The sequence below is a fragment of the Triticum aestivum genome, chromosome 5B (genome assembly GCF_018294505.1).
Source record: "Triticum aestivum cultivar Chinese Spring chromosome 5B, IWGSC CS RefSeq v2.1, whole genome shotgun sequence".
In the NCBI taxonomy this organism is placed as follows: domain Eukaryota; kingdom Viridiplantae; phylum Streptophyta; class Magnoliopsida; order Poales; family Poaceae; genus Triticum; species Triticum aestivum.
This window is the reverse complement of record NC_057807.1, coordinates 317,123,043-317,140,451: the sequence shown is the minus strand read 5'-3', so window position 1 is coordinate 317,140,451 and position 17,409 is coordinate 317,123,043.

Here is a 17,409-nt window from a genome sequence, read left to right as displayed (position 1 = left end):
GACTTCCATCGGACGTGGACTGTACGTGGAGAGGCTGACAGCTGGGTCCACGGCCGCAACAAGGAAGTGCCTCCTTATTACGTTCAAAATAATGATTCCTCCACCTGACAGTGGGGACCCACCGGACGGGCCATCGTATTTCGCGAAAAAAACATTTCCCCCTGACTGCTGGGACCCACCAGCTACATCTTCACACGCAAGGAAGTGCGTCCGGGCAAAAAAAAACGATTCGCCCCCTGACTGCTGGGACCCACCAGCTACATCTTCGCACGCAAAGGAAGTGCGTCCGGGCAAAAGAAAAACGATTTGCCCCTCTGACTGCTGGGACCCACCAGCTACATTTTCGCACGCAAGGAAGTGCTTGACAGTCGGGACCCACCTGGTCGAAGTGTACGTAGCATTGTCATTCTGGTCGCGAACGTGTATGTACATACTGGTCGTTGTAGAGGCGCGCACGTGTCATAGTAGAGGCGCGCACGTAGCATGTACACATACGTACAATGACCAGGGTGCAATAAAGAAAATACGGCCATGTACGCACATATGGGAAGGGTCTCGAATGCCTACTCACGCATACGTACATGGCTGGGTCGGAACGGAGAAACATCGTCGTCGTCGTGTTCATGGGGAGGCAACGGAATGCGTCGTGTTCATGGGGAGGCAACGGAATGCGTCGTGTTCATCGGGAGGCAATGGTACGCATGGGAGCCAACCGGCTGGGTCGAAACGGAATGCGCGGTTGTGTTCATCAGGAGGGCTTGGACGGAACAGGTGATGGAAACGAGGCCTCGCGTACCGCAGAATGGAGGAAACGGCCTTGTGTTCGACCAGCCACGTTCGAAATGGGATCCTGTTCATCGGGAGGGGTCTGGCATACCGCAAAACGGAGGAAACGGACCTCCTACAATCGAAACGGGGGTCCTGTTGATCGGGAGGGGTGTGGCATACCGCAAAACGGATGAAACGGACCTCCTACGGTCGAAACGGGGGTCCAGTTGATCGGGAGGGGTGTGGCGTACCGCAAAACGGACGAAACGGACTTGTGTTGGAGTTCTACGGTCGAAACAGGGGTCCTGTTCATCGGGAGGGGTGTGGCGTACCGCAAAATGGGACTCCACGGGATACTGTTTATCTCCGCCGTCGACCTCCTCCAGCCTCCACGGGCTACCGTTGACCTCCTCCAGCCTCCATGGGCTCCTGTTCATCCAGCCACCACCGCGCGCTACTCCACCGGCTACTGTTCAACCACCCCTCCACCGTCTACTGTTCATCCAGCCCTCCACACCACGGGGTCCTGTTCAACCACCCCTCCACGGGCACCCCTCCATCGTCTACGGTTCATCCAACCCTCCACACCACGGGGTCTTGTTCATCCAGGGGCAGCGCCACCGCTCATTGTTCATCCAAACCCCCCCGCAACACTCACTATTCATCCAATCGATCGGCTTTAGTTAGCAGCAGTAACGAAGGAATCGCTCGACCGGGTTCAGTTAATAGCCATCGATCGATCGCTCGGGTTCAGTAACGCGTAGCCTGCAGTGCAATCACTCGGGTTCAGTTAGAGCCCAATGCTTCGCTCGGGTTTAGTTAGAGCCAATGCCTCGCACATACGCGCGTACGTGCATGAGAGAAACGCGCATCTCGCTTGGCCCCCGACCTCACACCGTAACTGGGAACTCCCTGAAATTTTCCTCCCCCTTGCTTCTACCACAGTTTTTTTTCGTCATGGACGGCCCAAAGAATGTCATGCAGCTGCGTCTCCGGCCCGCCCAGGACAAAAAGCCCATTTTATGTCATGATTTTTTGTCATAGAAGTAGGAGCGCACCACATCTATGATGATACCGGGTTTTGTCACAATTATCATCATAGAAGTGTCATATGTATGACAGAATTTTTTTCGTTCGGCCCAAAATTTCATGGATATGTCTTTTTTTGTAGTGCCCGTCTATGGCGGTGTACTTCCTATGTGTCAACGACCGGATGGTGCCACCATTGCAGCTCAAAGGCTCCTTCCTCTTACGGAGCGCGGCAAAGTCCATGCGGAACCGGCCAAGGCGTTGGACGTGGAGGCCAGCACGTGGCGCGGCTGGAGAGGCACCCAGGCGATCGACCTCAGGGGTGCCAGGCTGGGAAGAGCAATCAGGCTCCGCCTCATGCTAGCTTGCCGAGGCCTCAGGAGCTTCAGCCTCAGGAGCCGCAGACTGCATCTCCCCCTCAGTGACCGCCTCAGGGCGAGCCTCACGGGTTCTTGAGGATGGCTCCTTGGGAACCTTGAGCGGCGTCGGCACCACAACACCCGCGCCTCCGGCCTCCAGCGATGCTTGCCTCCCTGCGCCCACTCTTGGGGCAAGCTCGGTGCTGGCGGCAAGGAGGGGAGCCGCGACAACAGGATTCTCACAAGGCCCCACAAGGCCGACCTGACACAACCCCCATTCGTCGAAGGAAGGCATCTGCCCCGCAAACTCAACCCTGTTCGGGCAGAGATACAAGAGACAACCCCCTTGCAGCATATCGCCTGGCGAGGGGTTGCCAGTCAAGACTTCAAGCACCGTCCTTCGCGCTTCGAGCGAGAGCACCGACTCCTAAAGCCTCATGCGATCCTGGTCACCAGCCAGGGCCCACATCGGCCGAGAATGTCGTTGGAGAGGGGCAATACAACGCCGGAGGAACTCCTTCACCACCTGGGGTGCAGTCACGCCAAGGTCTCTCAACCTCTTCAACCGGAGCCAGATGAAGGAAAGGCGAGAGCTCGCGAGCTTCTCGTGGCCCCAGCCGGAGTTAGGGATGGCGGGCGACGACGGAGGCGAGAGCAGGGGGCTGAGCAATCCAACATGCACGTACACCCACCTCATCTGGAACCCGCTCGTGGATGGCGGGAGATCAAAATCAATCCCCGAGGCGGCCATCTCTGCCACAGGCTGGAAGCTCAGGCACCCCAAGCACTGCGAGGGGTCGGTCAGATGCAGCATGAAGAAATGGCGCAGGAGGGCAACAGAAGGAGCAATGCCCACCATGGGCTCGCAAACAAAGGCGAAGACAGCGAGAAGGGAAATGGATTGGGGATAAAGATGCAGCATGTGAATCTGGTAATGGGAAAGCACTGCGTTGAAGAAGGCAGAGAAAGGGGGAACCAGGCCAGCCCACAGGGCCAACGAAGAACCAAACCTCAGTGGCTGTCCTATCAATGGAGGCCCGGGACGCAAGTCAAGCCACCGTCCCTCCCCACTTGTTGAAGCTGGAAGCGAGCGCGGGGCGGACCTTGCCCATGGCCTCCCAGTTGAGCACCCGCGATCGGCCGACAGCGGGCTCGATCGTCACGGGCGGATTGGCTGAGGGCAGAGGCTTCTTCCCTTTCTCCGTGTGAGTCGGCGCCATGGCAATGGAGGGGACCGAGCTCGAGTCAGATTGGAAGCAGGAGTAGGGGCTTGAGGAGGAAGGAAGGATAGGAAGCACGCTGCCTGCGAGGAGGAAATAACTGTGTAGGGTGCCGTGGCCGCCTAGCCACGCGGATATTAGGGCAGCGTGGGGAAGCGCAGACGCCCATGTCCAATCAGTCGCCACATGTCGACCAAGACCGCAGGTTGTTGGGGCCCACGATGCTTCGCACTTGCCCTTTGGCTTCGCTACTAAGCCAAGTTTGAGCACACCTTGGGCCCGGGGGCTACTGTCAGCATTCTGGGAATGGGGGTCCCCAGACTTGCCTGCCTGCGGCCCACGGCGTGGCTCCACCAGTGGCCCAATATGGCCTGTCCTCGTCAGCTGGCACTCAAGACCCTCGCGAGGGGCCAAGCCTCGCGAGGCAGACGACACAAGGCCCCCTCAGGAGCGGCCTCACCACGCAGGCTCGCGAGGGGGCACAGAGATCAAGGCAAGGGGTACCTCGTGAGGCTCCCGTGACACAAGCCATGACGACCAAGGCCAGGCTGGCGCCAGTGCGCGCAGTGTCCTCGTTTCCCCTTTGGTGTTAAGGGGGCAAGCACAGGCACGAAGTACCGAGGCATCAGGCAAAGGTTTCCATATCGGTGCAACAAGACCAAGACCAGCAGGACGAAGGTTATCATGGATCCCAAGACGGCGTCACCACCAGCACCTTTGACAGGCGAAGACCACCTTTAGTCACGATATCTTGTACTAGCTATCCCCTTTCAAATTGGCCATTGTAGGATCCCCTCCCGCTCAATATTTGGGGACAGGACCGGGGCCTCTATAAATAGGACTATCTACCACAGTAGATGGGGGACTGGAACGAACTCAGTTCATCCTCGCACCCACCAAGCACATAACACCTCTCCTCAGGAGGCTGTTCTTCCCTTGTACTATTCATCATCAGCCCAAGAGGCAATCCACCAGCACCACACTGGAGTAGGGTATTACACCACAACGGTGGCCCGAACTAGTATAAATCTTGTGTCTCTTGTGTTGTGAGTTCATCGAGCTAAGCTTAGAGATCGCGGCGAGGCTGAGGGCGAGATTCGGTAGGGGGAAATCTTCGTGCGCACCCCAGTGTTCGAACCTCAAGGGTTTTGCCGGGACCCTAAATCCGATAGTGACAATGGGGTATCATATTGATTCACTTGATATGTGTTTTGGTACTCAACTCGCGGATTCCCTAGGTGACATTGGGGTAATCTATGCATAGGGGTTGATGCACGTTCTTGTCTTTGTTTCTCCGGTAGAAATCTTGGGGCACTCTTTGAGGTTCTTTGTATTTGATTGAGTATTATGAATCTGAAATTGTTTGATGCATATCGTATAATCAACTCACGGATACTCACGGTGACATTGGAGTAGCTAGGTGACATTAGAGTTGGTTGATGTGTATCGTATGGTGTTATTTTAGTATGAACTCTTGGTTAGATCCATCGAAAAGAATAGCTTGGTGTTATTTTAGTACGAACTCTAGGATAGATTGATCGGAAAGAATAGCTTTGAGGTGGTTTCATACCCTAAAAACAATTTCTTCTTATGTTCTCCGCTAGATAGGAACTTTGGAGTAATTCTTCCTCACACGTTGAGGGATGGTTATATGATCCAATTATATTAGCATTGTTGAGAGATTGCACTAGCGAAAGTACGGACCCTAGGCCTCATTTTCAAGCATTGCAATACCGTTTGTGCTCACTTTGTTACTTGCTACCTTGCTTTTTATTGTCACTATCACAAAACTCAATATCTACTATCATTACTACACTTGTATCACCATCTCTTCGCCGAACTAGTGCACCTATACAAATTACCATTGTATTTGTTGTGTTGGGATCACAAGAGACTTTTTATTATTTGGTTGTAGGGTTGTTTGAGAGAGACCATATTCAGCCTACTCCTCCCACCGATTGATAAACCTTAGGTCATCCACTTGAGGAAAAAATGCTACTGTCCTACAAAACTCTGCGCTTGGAGTCCCAACACGAGTCTACAAGAATGAAGTTGCGTATTAGACATCAAGCTCTTCTCTGGCGCCGTTGCCAGGGAGGTGAGTGCCTGAAGTTATATCTTTAGATCTTGTAATCGAATCTTTTAGTTTCTCTTTTTATCACTAGTTTGGTTTATAAAAAGATAATTACAAAAAAATGGAATTGAGGTTGCCTCATATTATTCGTCTTTATAATGCCTTTCATGAAAATGATGGAAATGAAAATTGTGCTTAGTTGTTAGAAGAAGAATGCTATAAAATGTTTGGCATAGAATCCATGAATGATGAGCATGATTGCACCTCCCATGGCGACTCCCACCTCCCTTCCCTCTAGATCTCCCATGGTGAGTAGTGATCCGCTTGTGTTCCAATGGCTAGTCTCATCCATTGGGATTTTGCCCCGGGGCTTAAGGTGGAGCAGAAGGTACGTGACAAGTTTAGATCTACGATGCATTTTGAAAGTTCTTCCGGAACTAAGGAATTCTTCTTGGTTATTTCCTTCTCTTCGGCCTCCTTTTCTCTCTCTGTAGAGGCTGTTGGAGTGGTTTTACAGTGTTGTATTGGAGGTTTGGCCAAAGGTTTCAATGTCAAAAAATTGGGTGATTGATCCTTTCATTTCTCGGTGGCTTCTAATCGTGTTGGACATTTCATCTATGGTTTGAAGGATCGTGTCTGGCCAAATTTTGTGTGTCATTTCCGTTTGTTCAAATCTTCTTTGGACTATGCATGGGATGGATCTGAGTGGCATCTTGATGATGTGATTCCGGAGGTTTCTGCTCGATCACCTATGGCTATCAGAAGTCCTTTAGGGTTTCTTCGTAACAGTGCGCAAGGAGATACCTCATCTAGAATGGAATTAGCCAAATTCAATATTTTGCCTCCGGATTTCAACATGGCATATTTACATGGTCAAGATTTGAATAACCAAAATTTGAGGCCAGCTCAATCTTCTAATGACTCCTCCGATAATATGATTTTTGGGAGCCTTCATGTTTGTATCAATCGGGACAATCTTCAGGTTACTGGTAAACGTTTCTCTGGACGTACTTTTATGAATTTATCTTGGGAGTTAATCGCAGATGCAAAGCTTGAGGAAATTCTTGATTTAAGGCAAGCTGGTTATTCATCTGATACTATTCAATCGGTACTTGGTATTTCTTCTCTGTCTACTAAGGAATTTATATTCAACAAGCGTCATATTTGTTTGTTATGTGAGAGACGTGGTCATGTCGCAGTACATTGTGATAATGTGAATTTGCCCAATAAGCAGCCCCATAAGAAATATGATGAGACAACACACATGGCGAATTCAGTTTGGTGCACAAAATGCAGGACCTTGGGTCATGTTTCTTCCATGTGCTCCATTGATAATAGATGTTGCAATATTTGTGGTGTCAGAGGGCATGTCCATTGGAATTTCTCGTCTCGTGCAAGTTCGTTTAACCGTGTTGTTTGGAGAAGGAAAGACCGAGATTCGGGGAAGTTCAGTACCTCTCAGATATTTGTCAGGAATAAAAAGATTTGGCGCAGAAAATCTGGGAACCCGGCGCAACAGAAAAAGGATAAGAGGCAAATTTGGATTGTCAAGCGAAGGGGGGGAGGGCAGATTCTTCTGTTAGACATACCGAAAATACCCCAGACGTTTCACATCCTCTCCAACCTATCAACAACGTCCTGATTCCCGAGGCCACGGTTTCTGCTCTATTTGCCCGCCACCTTGCGCCCCTGCGTTCTCCTCCACCCCTCTCCTTGAACTCTCCCCCACCAGAAACCTTGAAGCTCCAATGGCGAACCTTCTAGTGTTGCCCTACCAGTTTGTGCCGGGGGAGATGGACACTCATCACGGTCCGGAGGGAAGGCTTCAGCGTAACATGGTCATTGTGGATGATCCGCCGCTGGATCACTCGCAACATGCTCTTGTGATGGTGGTGCCGCCCCTGGAGATCTGCAAAGGGAAGCTGTTCTTGCTGAGGTCCGTCGAGTTCTTCGAGATGATCATGGTGCGCCTACTATGGAGGGTGAGATCTATCCTTTCTCCGTGGGTTTAATCCGTTTTAATGACAGTCTTGTTAGAGATACGATGATTAGTAGAGGGGGAGAAACCTTTAGATGAGCATTCAAGCTTCTATCTGCTGCGTAACGATGAAGGGTCGAATATGCGTACACCTATCATTGAAAGAGATGCTTGGGTCATGTTGCTTGGTTTTCCCCTAAACTATCAAACAGAGCACTACATCATTAAGGAAGTGTCATGTTTTGGAAGGTGTATGTACTGGCACCGACCTGGGCACCGTAAGTCCCGCGTGTTAGTTCATGTTCTGATCAATGAGCTTGCTCTAGTGCCTTTCAGTCTTGTGATCAAGAGATTTACTGACATCAGTTGGCTAGGCACATCTTGGACAGTCCCTGTTTATGTGCTCAATGGCAGGAATCCGAGTCAGGGGCTTGAGGGGAATGAGGAAGCACCGCCACCTTTGGGTGCTTCACCACATCCTGAACATCTCCCGTTTCTAAATGCTATGCAACAATAGCAGCATGATGCAGAAGTTTGGCAGCTCCAGAATGCGGCAAATGCTTGGGAGGCTGCTCCGCAACCCCCTCCACCTTAGCAGGGATGGGGTGAATGGCTAGTGCCTCCCCCAGTTCCACCTGTGTATCAAGGTTTTAGCTACAGAAACTACACTGGTTATGAGGGACCTTCTATGATGGATGGGATTCAGACTGCTGATTCTGGTTTTGATGATGGGTTACGCCTTTGGAATGAACATGTTGCAATGATTGAAGATGTGGCTCACCAGTTTGTTCAGGGTAGCCCTACTAGTACTCTTTCTTTTCAGCAGGTAAATGCTCATCAAGTGGTTGTGGAAGTTCCTGGAGAAGAGGAGAACTGGCTCTCCTTCATGATCTGCTTTTATTGTACTGTGTTCACCCCACGACTCTGTTGGGAACCTGAGGGCGACAATGAGATTTGGTTCAAGTTTGCGGAGGGCTTGCAGAATACTTTGGTGGATCTTGTGGGTAAGGCATGTTTCTCTTACTTCCCTTTTTCACCCTTTCCTCCGGGCACAAATGTTATCTGTTTTCCTCATGAGGCTTGGTCGATCTGCTGTGACTTTGTGGATGATCAAATGCATAGAGCTTGTCAACTGATTGGTGCTGAGCCCATGGTTGTGGAAGAATCTATCGGCCCTCTGACTTATTGACAATCTGAGGTAATGGATTTAGATGGTTCCATGAATAAGAGAAAGAGAAGAATGACTGCACCTCTTGACATTTCTGAAGTCAGACACAGTGTACGCGCTACTAGATACCAGGGTTTTAAACCTCCCTCTTTGGCGGATAATAAACGCAAACCCTCACATGTCAAACCACGAAGGAATCCGGATGTGCTGGAGATGCAGAATGGCACGATCACTGCTGAAACTTCGGCTTCTGCTCATGTCCCTCCCCCCACTACCATTGAAACTCTGCAATATTTGGGAACAACTCAATGTGCCATTCCACTGACAGAGCTCACCAAGGAGAAGCTTCTGGCGCCTCTCAAAGGACAGGGGAAGGACGAGGCCTAGGCCTTTTTATTTATCTATCTATTCTCCTAAGTTTTGCAATTCTTAGAAGTCTCCTGAACTTTTTTATTTACTTTCCCGATTAGTGTGGTGAACTTAAATGGCTACTGTTATGTGGAATATTTTGTGCTGGAATATTCGCGGTCTAAATGCTAGCTCCAAATGTGATGCACTTCGTAACAAGATTGATGAATCCAACTGCTCGATTGTATGCCTACAGGAAACTAAGAAGATTGACTTTGACCATTCTTTTATTAGGAAGTGCTGCCCGAGACGTTTTGATAAGTTTGAATTTTTTCCATCTGACGGTGCCTCGGGTGGTTTAGTTATTATTTGGTGCAGCAGCCAATTTTTGGGACAAATAATCCATCAATTCTCATTTGCAATAACTATGAAAATGACCTCGGTTCAAACAAATTAAAGCTGGTTCCTCTCTAATATTTATGGGCCGTGCGATGGACCGGAGAGGGTAATGTTCACTGATTGGTTGGATAGCCTAAATTTTGAACCTGATGATCTTTGGCTCCTCATGGGTGATTTCAACTTCATGCGCTCTCTGGAAAACAGAAACCTCCCAGGTGGAAATGTGGAAGACGTGATTAAGTTTAATGAGATTATTAGTCATCTTGGTTTGTTGGAAATCCCTATTAAGGGGAGGAGGTACACTTGGAGTAACATGCAGGAAACTCCTTTACTCGAGCAATTAGATTGGTTATTTTCCTCTCCTGAATGGCTTTTGAAATTCCCCAATACAATGGCTAAACCTCTTGCCCGTCCAATCTCTGATCATGTGCCTTGTATTCTCTCTGTCAAAACATCGATCCCAAGATCTAAACTTTTCAGGTTTGAGAATTTTTGGCCCTCGCACCCTGGTTTTTTAGAGGTGGTGGAATCTTCATGGAATGCTCCCATAAAGGCCTCCTCGAGTGCTACTAGAATATCTGCAAAATTAAAGAGGTTGAGGTATGCCTTAAAAAATGGAGCAAATCGATCTCAAAACTTAAATTGTTAATTGAAGACTACAATAGAATTTTGCTGCAAATTGACAACCTTGAGGATCCGAGACAACTTTATATACCTGAAGCCAATTTTTGAAAAATTCTTAAAGCACATCTGTTACGATTGCTTAAATATCAAAGCGAGTACTGGAAAAAACGCTGCATGTTTCGGTGGGCTGTCGAAGGTGAAGAAAATACTAAATATTTTCAAGCACGTGCAACTGAAAGACTACCCAGAAATGCAATCACAATTCTGGTTTTACCTGGTGGACGATTGATAGAAAATCATGAGGAAAAAGCTGCAGCATTTTATGATTGCTTTAAGAGGAGAATGGGAGTGTCTTCTCAACCTGTCTATGATTTTGAGCTTGCAGACTTAGTCCAAAAATGTCAGGGATTGGAAGAACTTTCTATTCCATTCTCGAAAGAAGAAATTGATAATGTGATCAAAATCATTCCGGCTGATCGTGCACCAGGCCAGACGGTTTCAATGGGCTCTTCCTCAAAGTATGTTGGGATATAATAAAAGAAGATTTTTACACCCTTTGTGAGGACTTCTGGCAAGGGACCATAAATGTGCAATGCTTGAACACGTCATTAATCACTCTCATACCAAAGAAGCTAACGCCTGAGTTTGTCAACGATTACCGACTAATCTCCTTGTTAAACTGTGTGCTCAAAGTTATAACAAAGATTCTTTCTGAAAGGCTTCAACGGTGGATTTTAAAGGCTGTTCATCGTAACCAGTATGGTTTCATTAAAACTAGGACGATTCAGGATTGCCTAGGATGGGCCTTCGAATATTTACACCAATGTAAACACTCTGGCAAGGAAATTGTAATTCTAAAACTTGATTTCGAGAAGGCATTTGACACGATGGAACACTCTTTCATTTTGAAAATGTTGGAATGCAAGGGTTTTGATGATAGGTGGTGCATGTGGATTAAGATGTTGCTGCAGTCTGGATCCTCTTCAATTCTTCTGAATGGTATACCTGGTACAGAATTCCAATGTAAGCGGGGGGTGAGACAGGGGGGCCCAATTTCACCACTGCTGTTTGTGCTTGCGGCAGATTTATTACAGTCTTTAATTAATAAAGCATGGAGGGATGGTTTGATTTCATTACCAATTAACCAGCCTGCTTCTGAAGATTTTCCAGTCATTCAATATGCAGACGATACATTAATCATTCTCCCTGCATGTCAACAAGAGCTTCTGACAATCAAAGGCATTCTTGACTCTTATGCCCGGGCAACTGGCCTAAAAATTAATTATACTAAGTCTCAATTAATGCTAATCAATGTAAATGCTCAAAAGACTATGAATCTGGCCAATGCTCTTGGATGTCAAGTGGGGGAAATGCCTTTTACCTATCTAAGGTTGCCTCTGGGCACAACAAGACCCACTGTTAGAGAGTTGATGCCTTTGGTCGACAGAATTGAGAGGAGGTTGACTGGATCAGCTATCTGGCTATCTTACGGGGAGAGAGTACAATTGATTAACTCCGCGCTTTCGTCACTTTTATCCTACGCTATGTGTGTTCTCAAACTCCCTCTCAAGTTGATTGAGATCTTTGACAGAGCAAGGAGGCACTGTCTGTGGAGGAAAGAAGTGGATAGGGATGCTAAAACCCACTCCTTGGCTGCCTGGGAAATGGTCTGTCGTCCAAAGAAAAAACGAGGACTGGGAATTTTAAACCTGCAAATCCAAAACAAGGCTCTTCTGCTCAAGTACCTGCATAAGTTCATTCATAAGCAAGATGTCCCCTGGGTAATGTTAGTTTGGAATGCCCATTATGACGATACACCTCCCCACGCAAAGCCACCTTGTGGCTCCTTTTGGTGGCGTGACGTGTTCTCTCTTATGGATATTTATCGTGGGATTACAACATGTATACCGGCCGCGGGGGACATGGTTCTTCTTTGGAAAGATGTTTGGATAAACGAAATACCCTTGATGGAATCTCATGATCACCTTTTCTCTTTTGCTAAAGACGAAGACATCTCGTTGGCACAGTACTATAACAACTATGATCACGTGGATAACTTTATGCTCCCGCTGTCAATGGAAGCCAGAACTGAGCTGGATAATCTGCGAGAGATCATGGCAGGAATTAACCTGGAAGCTATGGGAACAGATGAGTGGATTCTTTGCTGGGGTGATGTGGATTTCAAACCACAGAAGTTTTACAAATACATGTTCAGAAATGTGTTGACTCCCACATGCATCACATACATTTGGAAGTCGAAGTGTATCATGAGACATAAGGTGTTTGCGTGGTTGATGTTGAATGACAGGGTCAACACAAGAGATCTGCTGCTAAGAAGACACTTTAATATTGGAGATGATCATGACTGTCCAATATGCAATATGGGAGTTGTGGAAACAAATGCTCATCTATTTTATGACTGTCCTTTTGCCGCCAAATGCTGGGAGGTTGTGGGCATTGATTGGGGCAATGATCCAGACATATAGCACAAATATGAGAGAGCTAGAGTGAGGTGGCGAGGACCTTTGTTCAAAGAGATAACTATATTAACTACCTGGAATATTTGGAAGCAACGCAACAGAGAGATCTTTGATGGAGAGGTGGCCACACATGGTGAGTGGCTGAGGAAGCTTAAGGAAGATTTTGTGATCCTGGGCTATAGGATCAACCCCCAAAATTTGAGTTTTTTAGAGGGGTTTTCAAACTCTTTATCTCTGTGACCCCCCTGGTTTACATAGGCTAGTTTTAAACCTCCTGTATTCTTGTTTTAGCCATGTAAATCAAACCTGTTTTGTAATGTTAACCCATGGTTAACATTATTTAAGTAATAAAAAGAAAAGCAACAGTAGGAGGCTCTCCTGCTGTTTTCATTGGTCAAAAAAGATGAGCATGATTGCAATGTTGCTAGTATGAATCCTTTGAATATCCATGATGCTAGTCATATGCAAACCCATAACCTTGGGGATGCTATGTTTGATGAAGATGATATTTTTATTCCCCCAAGTTTTGATGTGCAAATTTGTTATAATGGTAGCATGCCTCCTATTTATGATGATTACAATGATGAATGTGGGTTTGGAAGAGTGTCAACTCTAGGTAATGACCCCACTATTCTGGAGGGTGTTGAATCTTATCACAATGATGAAGGTGGATTTGGAGAGGTCATGACTTTAGTTAGTGATGAATCCACCATTTTGGATGAGGCTTCAATTGACTATGATAACAAAGTTCTTATCTATGATGATTATGGTGATGAAAAGTATGCTATAAAGTATAATGATAACCATGAAACTTTTCATCATGATTTTAATTTTCAGTCACATGATAGTTATTTTGTTGACTTTGCTCCCACTACTATTCATGAGAATAATTTGCTTATGCGGAGAGTAACAAAATTTCTATGCTTATGTATCATGAAAAGAATGCTTTATGTGATGGTTATATTGTTGAATTCATTCATGATGCTACTGAAAATTATTATGAGAGAGGAACATATTCTTTTACATATTGCAAAAATATCAAGTTTCCTCTCTATGTGTTGAAAGGTTTGAAGTTGCACTTGTTTTGCCTTCCTATGCTAGTTGATTCTTGTTCCCATAAATTGTTTGCTCACAAAATCCCTATGCATAGGAAGTGGGATAGGCTTAAATGTGCTTGCCATGTGTTTCATGATGCTCTTGTTATGTTTCAATTCTTATCTTTTATGTGAGCATCATTGAACTCATCATGCCTAGCTAAAAGGAATTAAAGAAAAGCGCTTGTTGGGAGACAACCCAACACTTTTCCCTACTGTTTTTGTGTGTTCACATGATTATGCTACGGTAGTAATCATGTTTTGTAGCTTTTGTTTCAATAAAGTGCCAAGTAAAGCCTTTGGGATAGTGTGGATCATAGTTGACTTGATTCTGTGCAAAAACAGAAACTTTTGCGCTCAGTCCAGGAATTTCTAAAATTCACTAGAACGTGCTTTTGATCTGATTTTTTTATAGGTAATAGATATACAATTTCCCTACGTTTTCCTAATTTTCAGAATATTTGGAGTATCAGAAGTATGGTTGGAGTACAGATTACTACAGTCTGTTCTGTTTTTGACAGATTCTGTTTTCAATGCATAGTTTGCTTGTTTTCTAGTTTCTATGGCTTATACTGCTCAATATAAATTTTGGAAATGATATTCTACAGAGGGCATTGTGTGGAAACAATTATGAATCTTGTCTTTGATAGTACCAAAGTGAAATGGTTTGCTCTTTATCATATTAACCTATCTCACGAAGGTCCGTTTATTTTTGTGTGATTGAAGTTTTCATGTTATGGATGAGATGTCAATATGAGGAGAAAAATGAGTGAGAATAACCTATTCTTGGGGATGCCCAAGGCAACCAAGGTAATATTCAAGCAATATCCAAGCAACTAAGCTTGGGGGTGCCCCGGAAGGCATCCCCTCTTTCGTCTTCAACATTATCGGTAACCTCACTTGGAGCTGCATTTTCATTCGTCACATGATATGTGTTTTGCTTGGAGCGTCATTTCCTTTTGTTAGGATTTGCTTTCTGTTACTTATAATAATGTTTTGCATCTTTCTTTTCAATAAAAGTGGCAAAGATAGCCTTTACTATGCTTATTTTGCAAGTCTACATGTTGTTGTTTGAAAACAGGAAGTTTATCATTGTTGCAAAAATTCCCCAGAAAAGTCAGAATGTGATGAAATTTTGAAACTTTTTGCAACATAATCTATGATAAATTTTCTATAGTGTGGTAATTTCTGAATTTTTGGAGTTAAAGAAGTGTTGATACTGTTGCATTCTTTGCAGACTTTACTGTTTTGGCAGATTGCTGTTATGTTTGCATTGTTTGCATATGTTTGCTTGTTTAATGATTCTATTTGACGATAGGAGTATTAAATATGCAGAGGCATTTAGTATGAAATGTTGAATAATAATTTTAGTAATTTGCTACTGTAGAGAATGATAAGGTTTTTGCATTGGTTTATACTAACTTATCTCACGAGTTCTTGTTGAGTTTTGTGTGGATGAAGTTTTTAAGATTTAGGGAAGCCATGATATAAGAGGAATTAAGGAGACACAAAAGCTCAAGCTTGGGGATGCCCCGGTAGGCATCCCACCTTTCTTCTTCAACAATTATCGGTTAGTATCGGTTGAGCCTAAGTTTTTGCTTCTTCACATGAGTTGTGATATGCTTGGAATGTCATTTTATTTTGTTTTTATTGCTGTTTATATAAAATACTTAGATTTGAAAGTTTCTAAATAAGATAGAATCCACAATTGGCTACCCATTTTCTTAACTACTCGCTTGATCTTCACTTATATCTTTTTGGAGTAGCTTGTCAATTACTCTTGTGCTTCACTTATATCCTATGAGTAAATTGTTGAATGAATTGAATATCATGAAGCTGAAATTGTATGTTCATATCATGCCTAGTGGTAGCTTCACATTGGGTTTAGAAAGTGAAATCTTTTGAAGCTTGACAATCACAATATTGGTCATACAAGCAATTCATGAATGATTAGTAGAAGGAAGAGAACTTTCACATGCGAATACACTATCTTGGATATCTTTTGTGATTGTGAGCCCCCATCAAAATATTATATGCAAAAGTTGTTGACGTTGGACAAGGAAGACAATGTAATGATTTATGTTTGTTCATATTTACATAGAAGTTATATTGTCATGGATCCTTAAACATGTGGTGCTTGCCCCCCATCTTTGCTAGCCAAAAATTCCGCACCAAGAAGAGATACTATTTGTGCATCCAAAAACCCTTAAACCCAAATCTTATTCTCAAGAGTCCACCATACCTACCTAAGGATTGAGTAAGATCCTTCAAGTAAGTTGTCATCAGTGCAATAAGGCAATAAAATTGCTTCTAAAAGTGTTAGATCATTTAGTGTAAGAGAAATTTGAGCGTTGTACGAACTTGTGATGGCAAAGAATAAAAGCGACATACTACATAGTAAAGGTTGCTATCATAAGGGGAAATATAACGTGATGTTCTTTTGCACTAAGGGATTGAGCATACAAACAAAAAGCGCATGGCAACCTCTGCTTCCCTCTGTGAAGGGCCTACCTTTTACTTTTATGTATTTACTTTCGTGCAAGAGTCAAGGTTTTTCTCTCTATTCCTTTTTATTTTTCTCTTTTGGCAAGCATCATGTGGTGAGGAAAGATCTAGGAACATATATCCAGTTGGATATGGGTAGCATGAGTTATTATTGTTGACATCACCCTTAAGGTGTACGTTGGGAGGCGAAATTATAAGCCCCTATCTTTCTATGTGTCCGGTTGAAACATTTTGCTCATGTGTATGCGGTGAGTGTTAGCAATCATAGAAGACTATATGATGGTTGAGTATGTGGAGCTCTTACTTAGACTCTGTTGAATAAGTTGAATTGCAATTGTTTGTGACTAATAACATAGGTTGTTGAGTTTCAAAGAGAATTCATTGTTTGAACCTTAACATGTGAATTTGTTGCTACTTTGTCATGATGAGTTTTATGAGAAAGAGTTGCTGTTATGATGCTAGGGAAAGTGATTGAAATTATCATTGATCAAACTTATGCACTTTGCTAGCATTCACACTTCATAAATAATTTCTTTTACCATTTACCTACTCGAGGAGGAGTAGGAATTAAGCTTGGGGATGCTGATACGTCTCCAACATATCGATAAGTTATGAAGTATTCATGCTGTTATAATATCATTCTTGGATGTTTTACAATCATTTTATAGCTACTTCATATCATTTTTTGGGACTAACCTATTGACCTAGTGCCTAGTGCCAGTTGCTGTTTTTGCTTGTTTTTTACATCGCAGGAAATCAATATCAAATGGAGTCCAAACACCACGAAACTTTTTATGCACTTTTTATGGACCGAAAGACATCCAATGGGCCAGAGCAGCACCTGGGGGTGCCCCGAAGGGGGCACAACCCACAAGGGCACGCCTGGGCCCCCAGGCGTGCCCCAGTGGTTTGTGACCACCTCGGTAGCCTCCCACACCCCCTCTTCATCCTATAAATCATCAAATATTCCAAAAATGCTCGCGGAGACCCTAGATCAGAAGTTCCGCTGCCGGAAGCCTCTGTAGCCACGAAAAACCAATCTAGACCCCATTTTGCACTCCATCGAAGGGGGAAATCATCACTGGTGGCCATCTTCATCATCCTGGTGGCCACCATGATGAAGAGGGAGTAGTCCACCATCGGGGCTGAGGGTTTGTACTAGTAGCTATGTGTTTAATCTCTCTCGCTCTCTCTCTCTCTCTCTCTCTCTCTCTCTCTCTCTCTCGTGTTCTTGACATGTCACGATCGATGTATCGCGGCTTTGTTAATATAGTTGGATCATATGGTGTTTTCCCCTCTCTATCTTGTGACGAATTGAGTTTTCCCTTTGAGATTTCGTTTTATCGGATTGAATACTTTTATG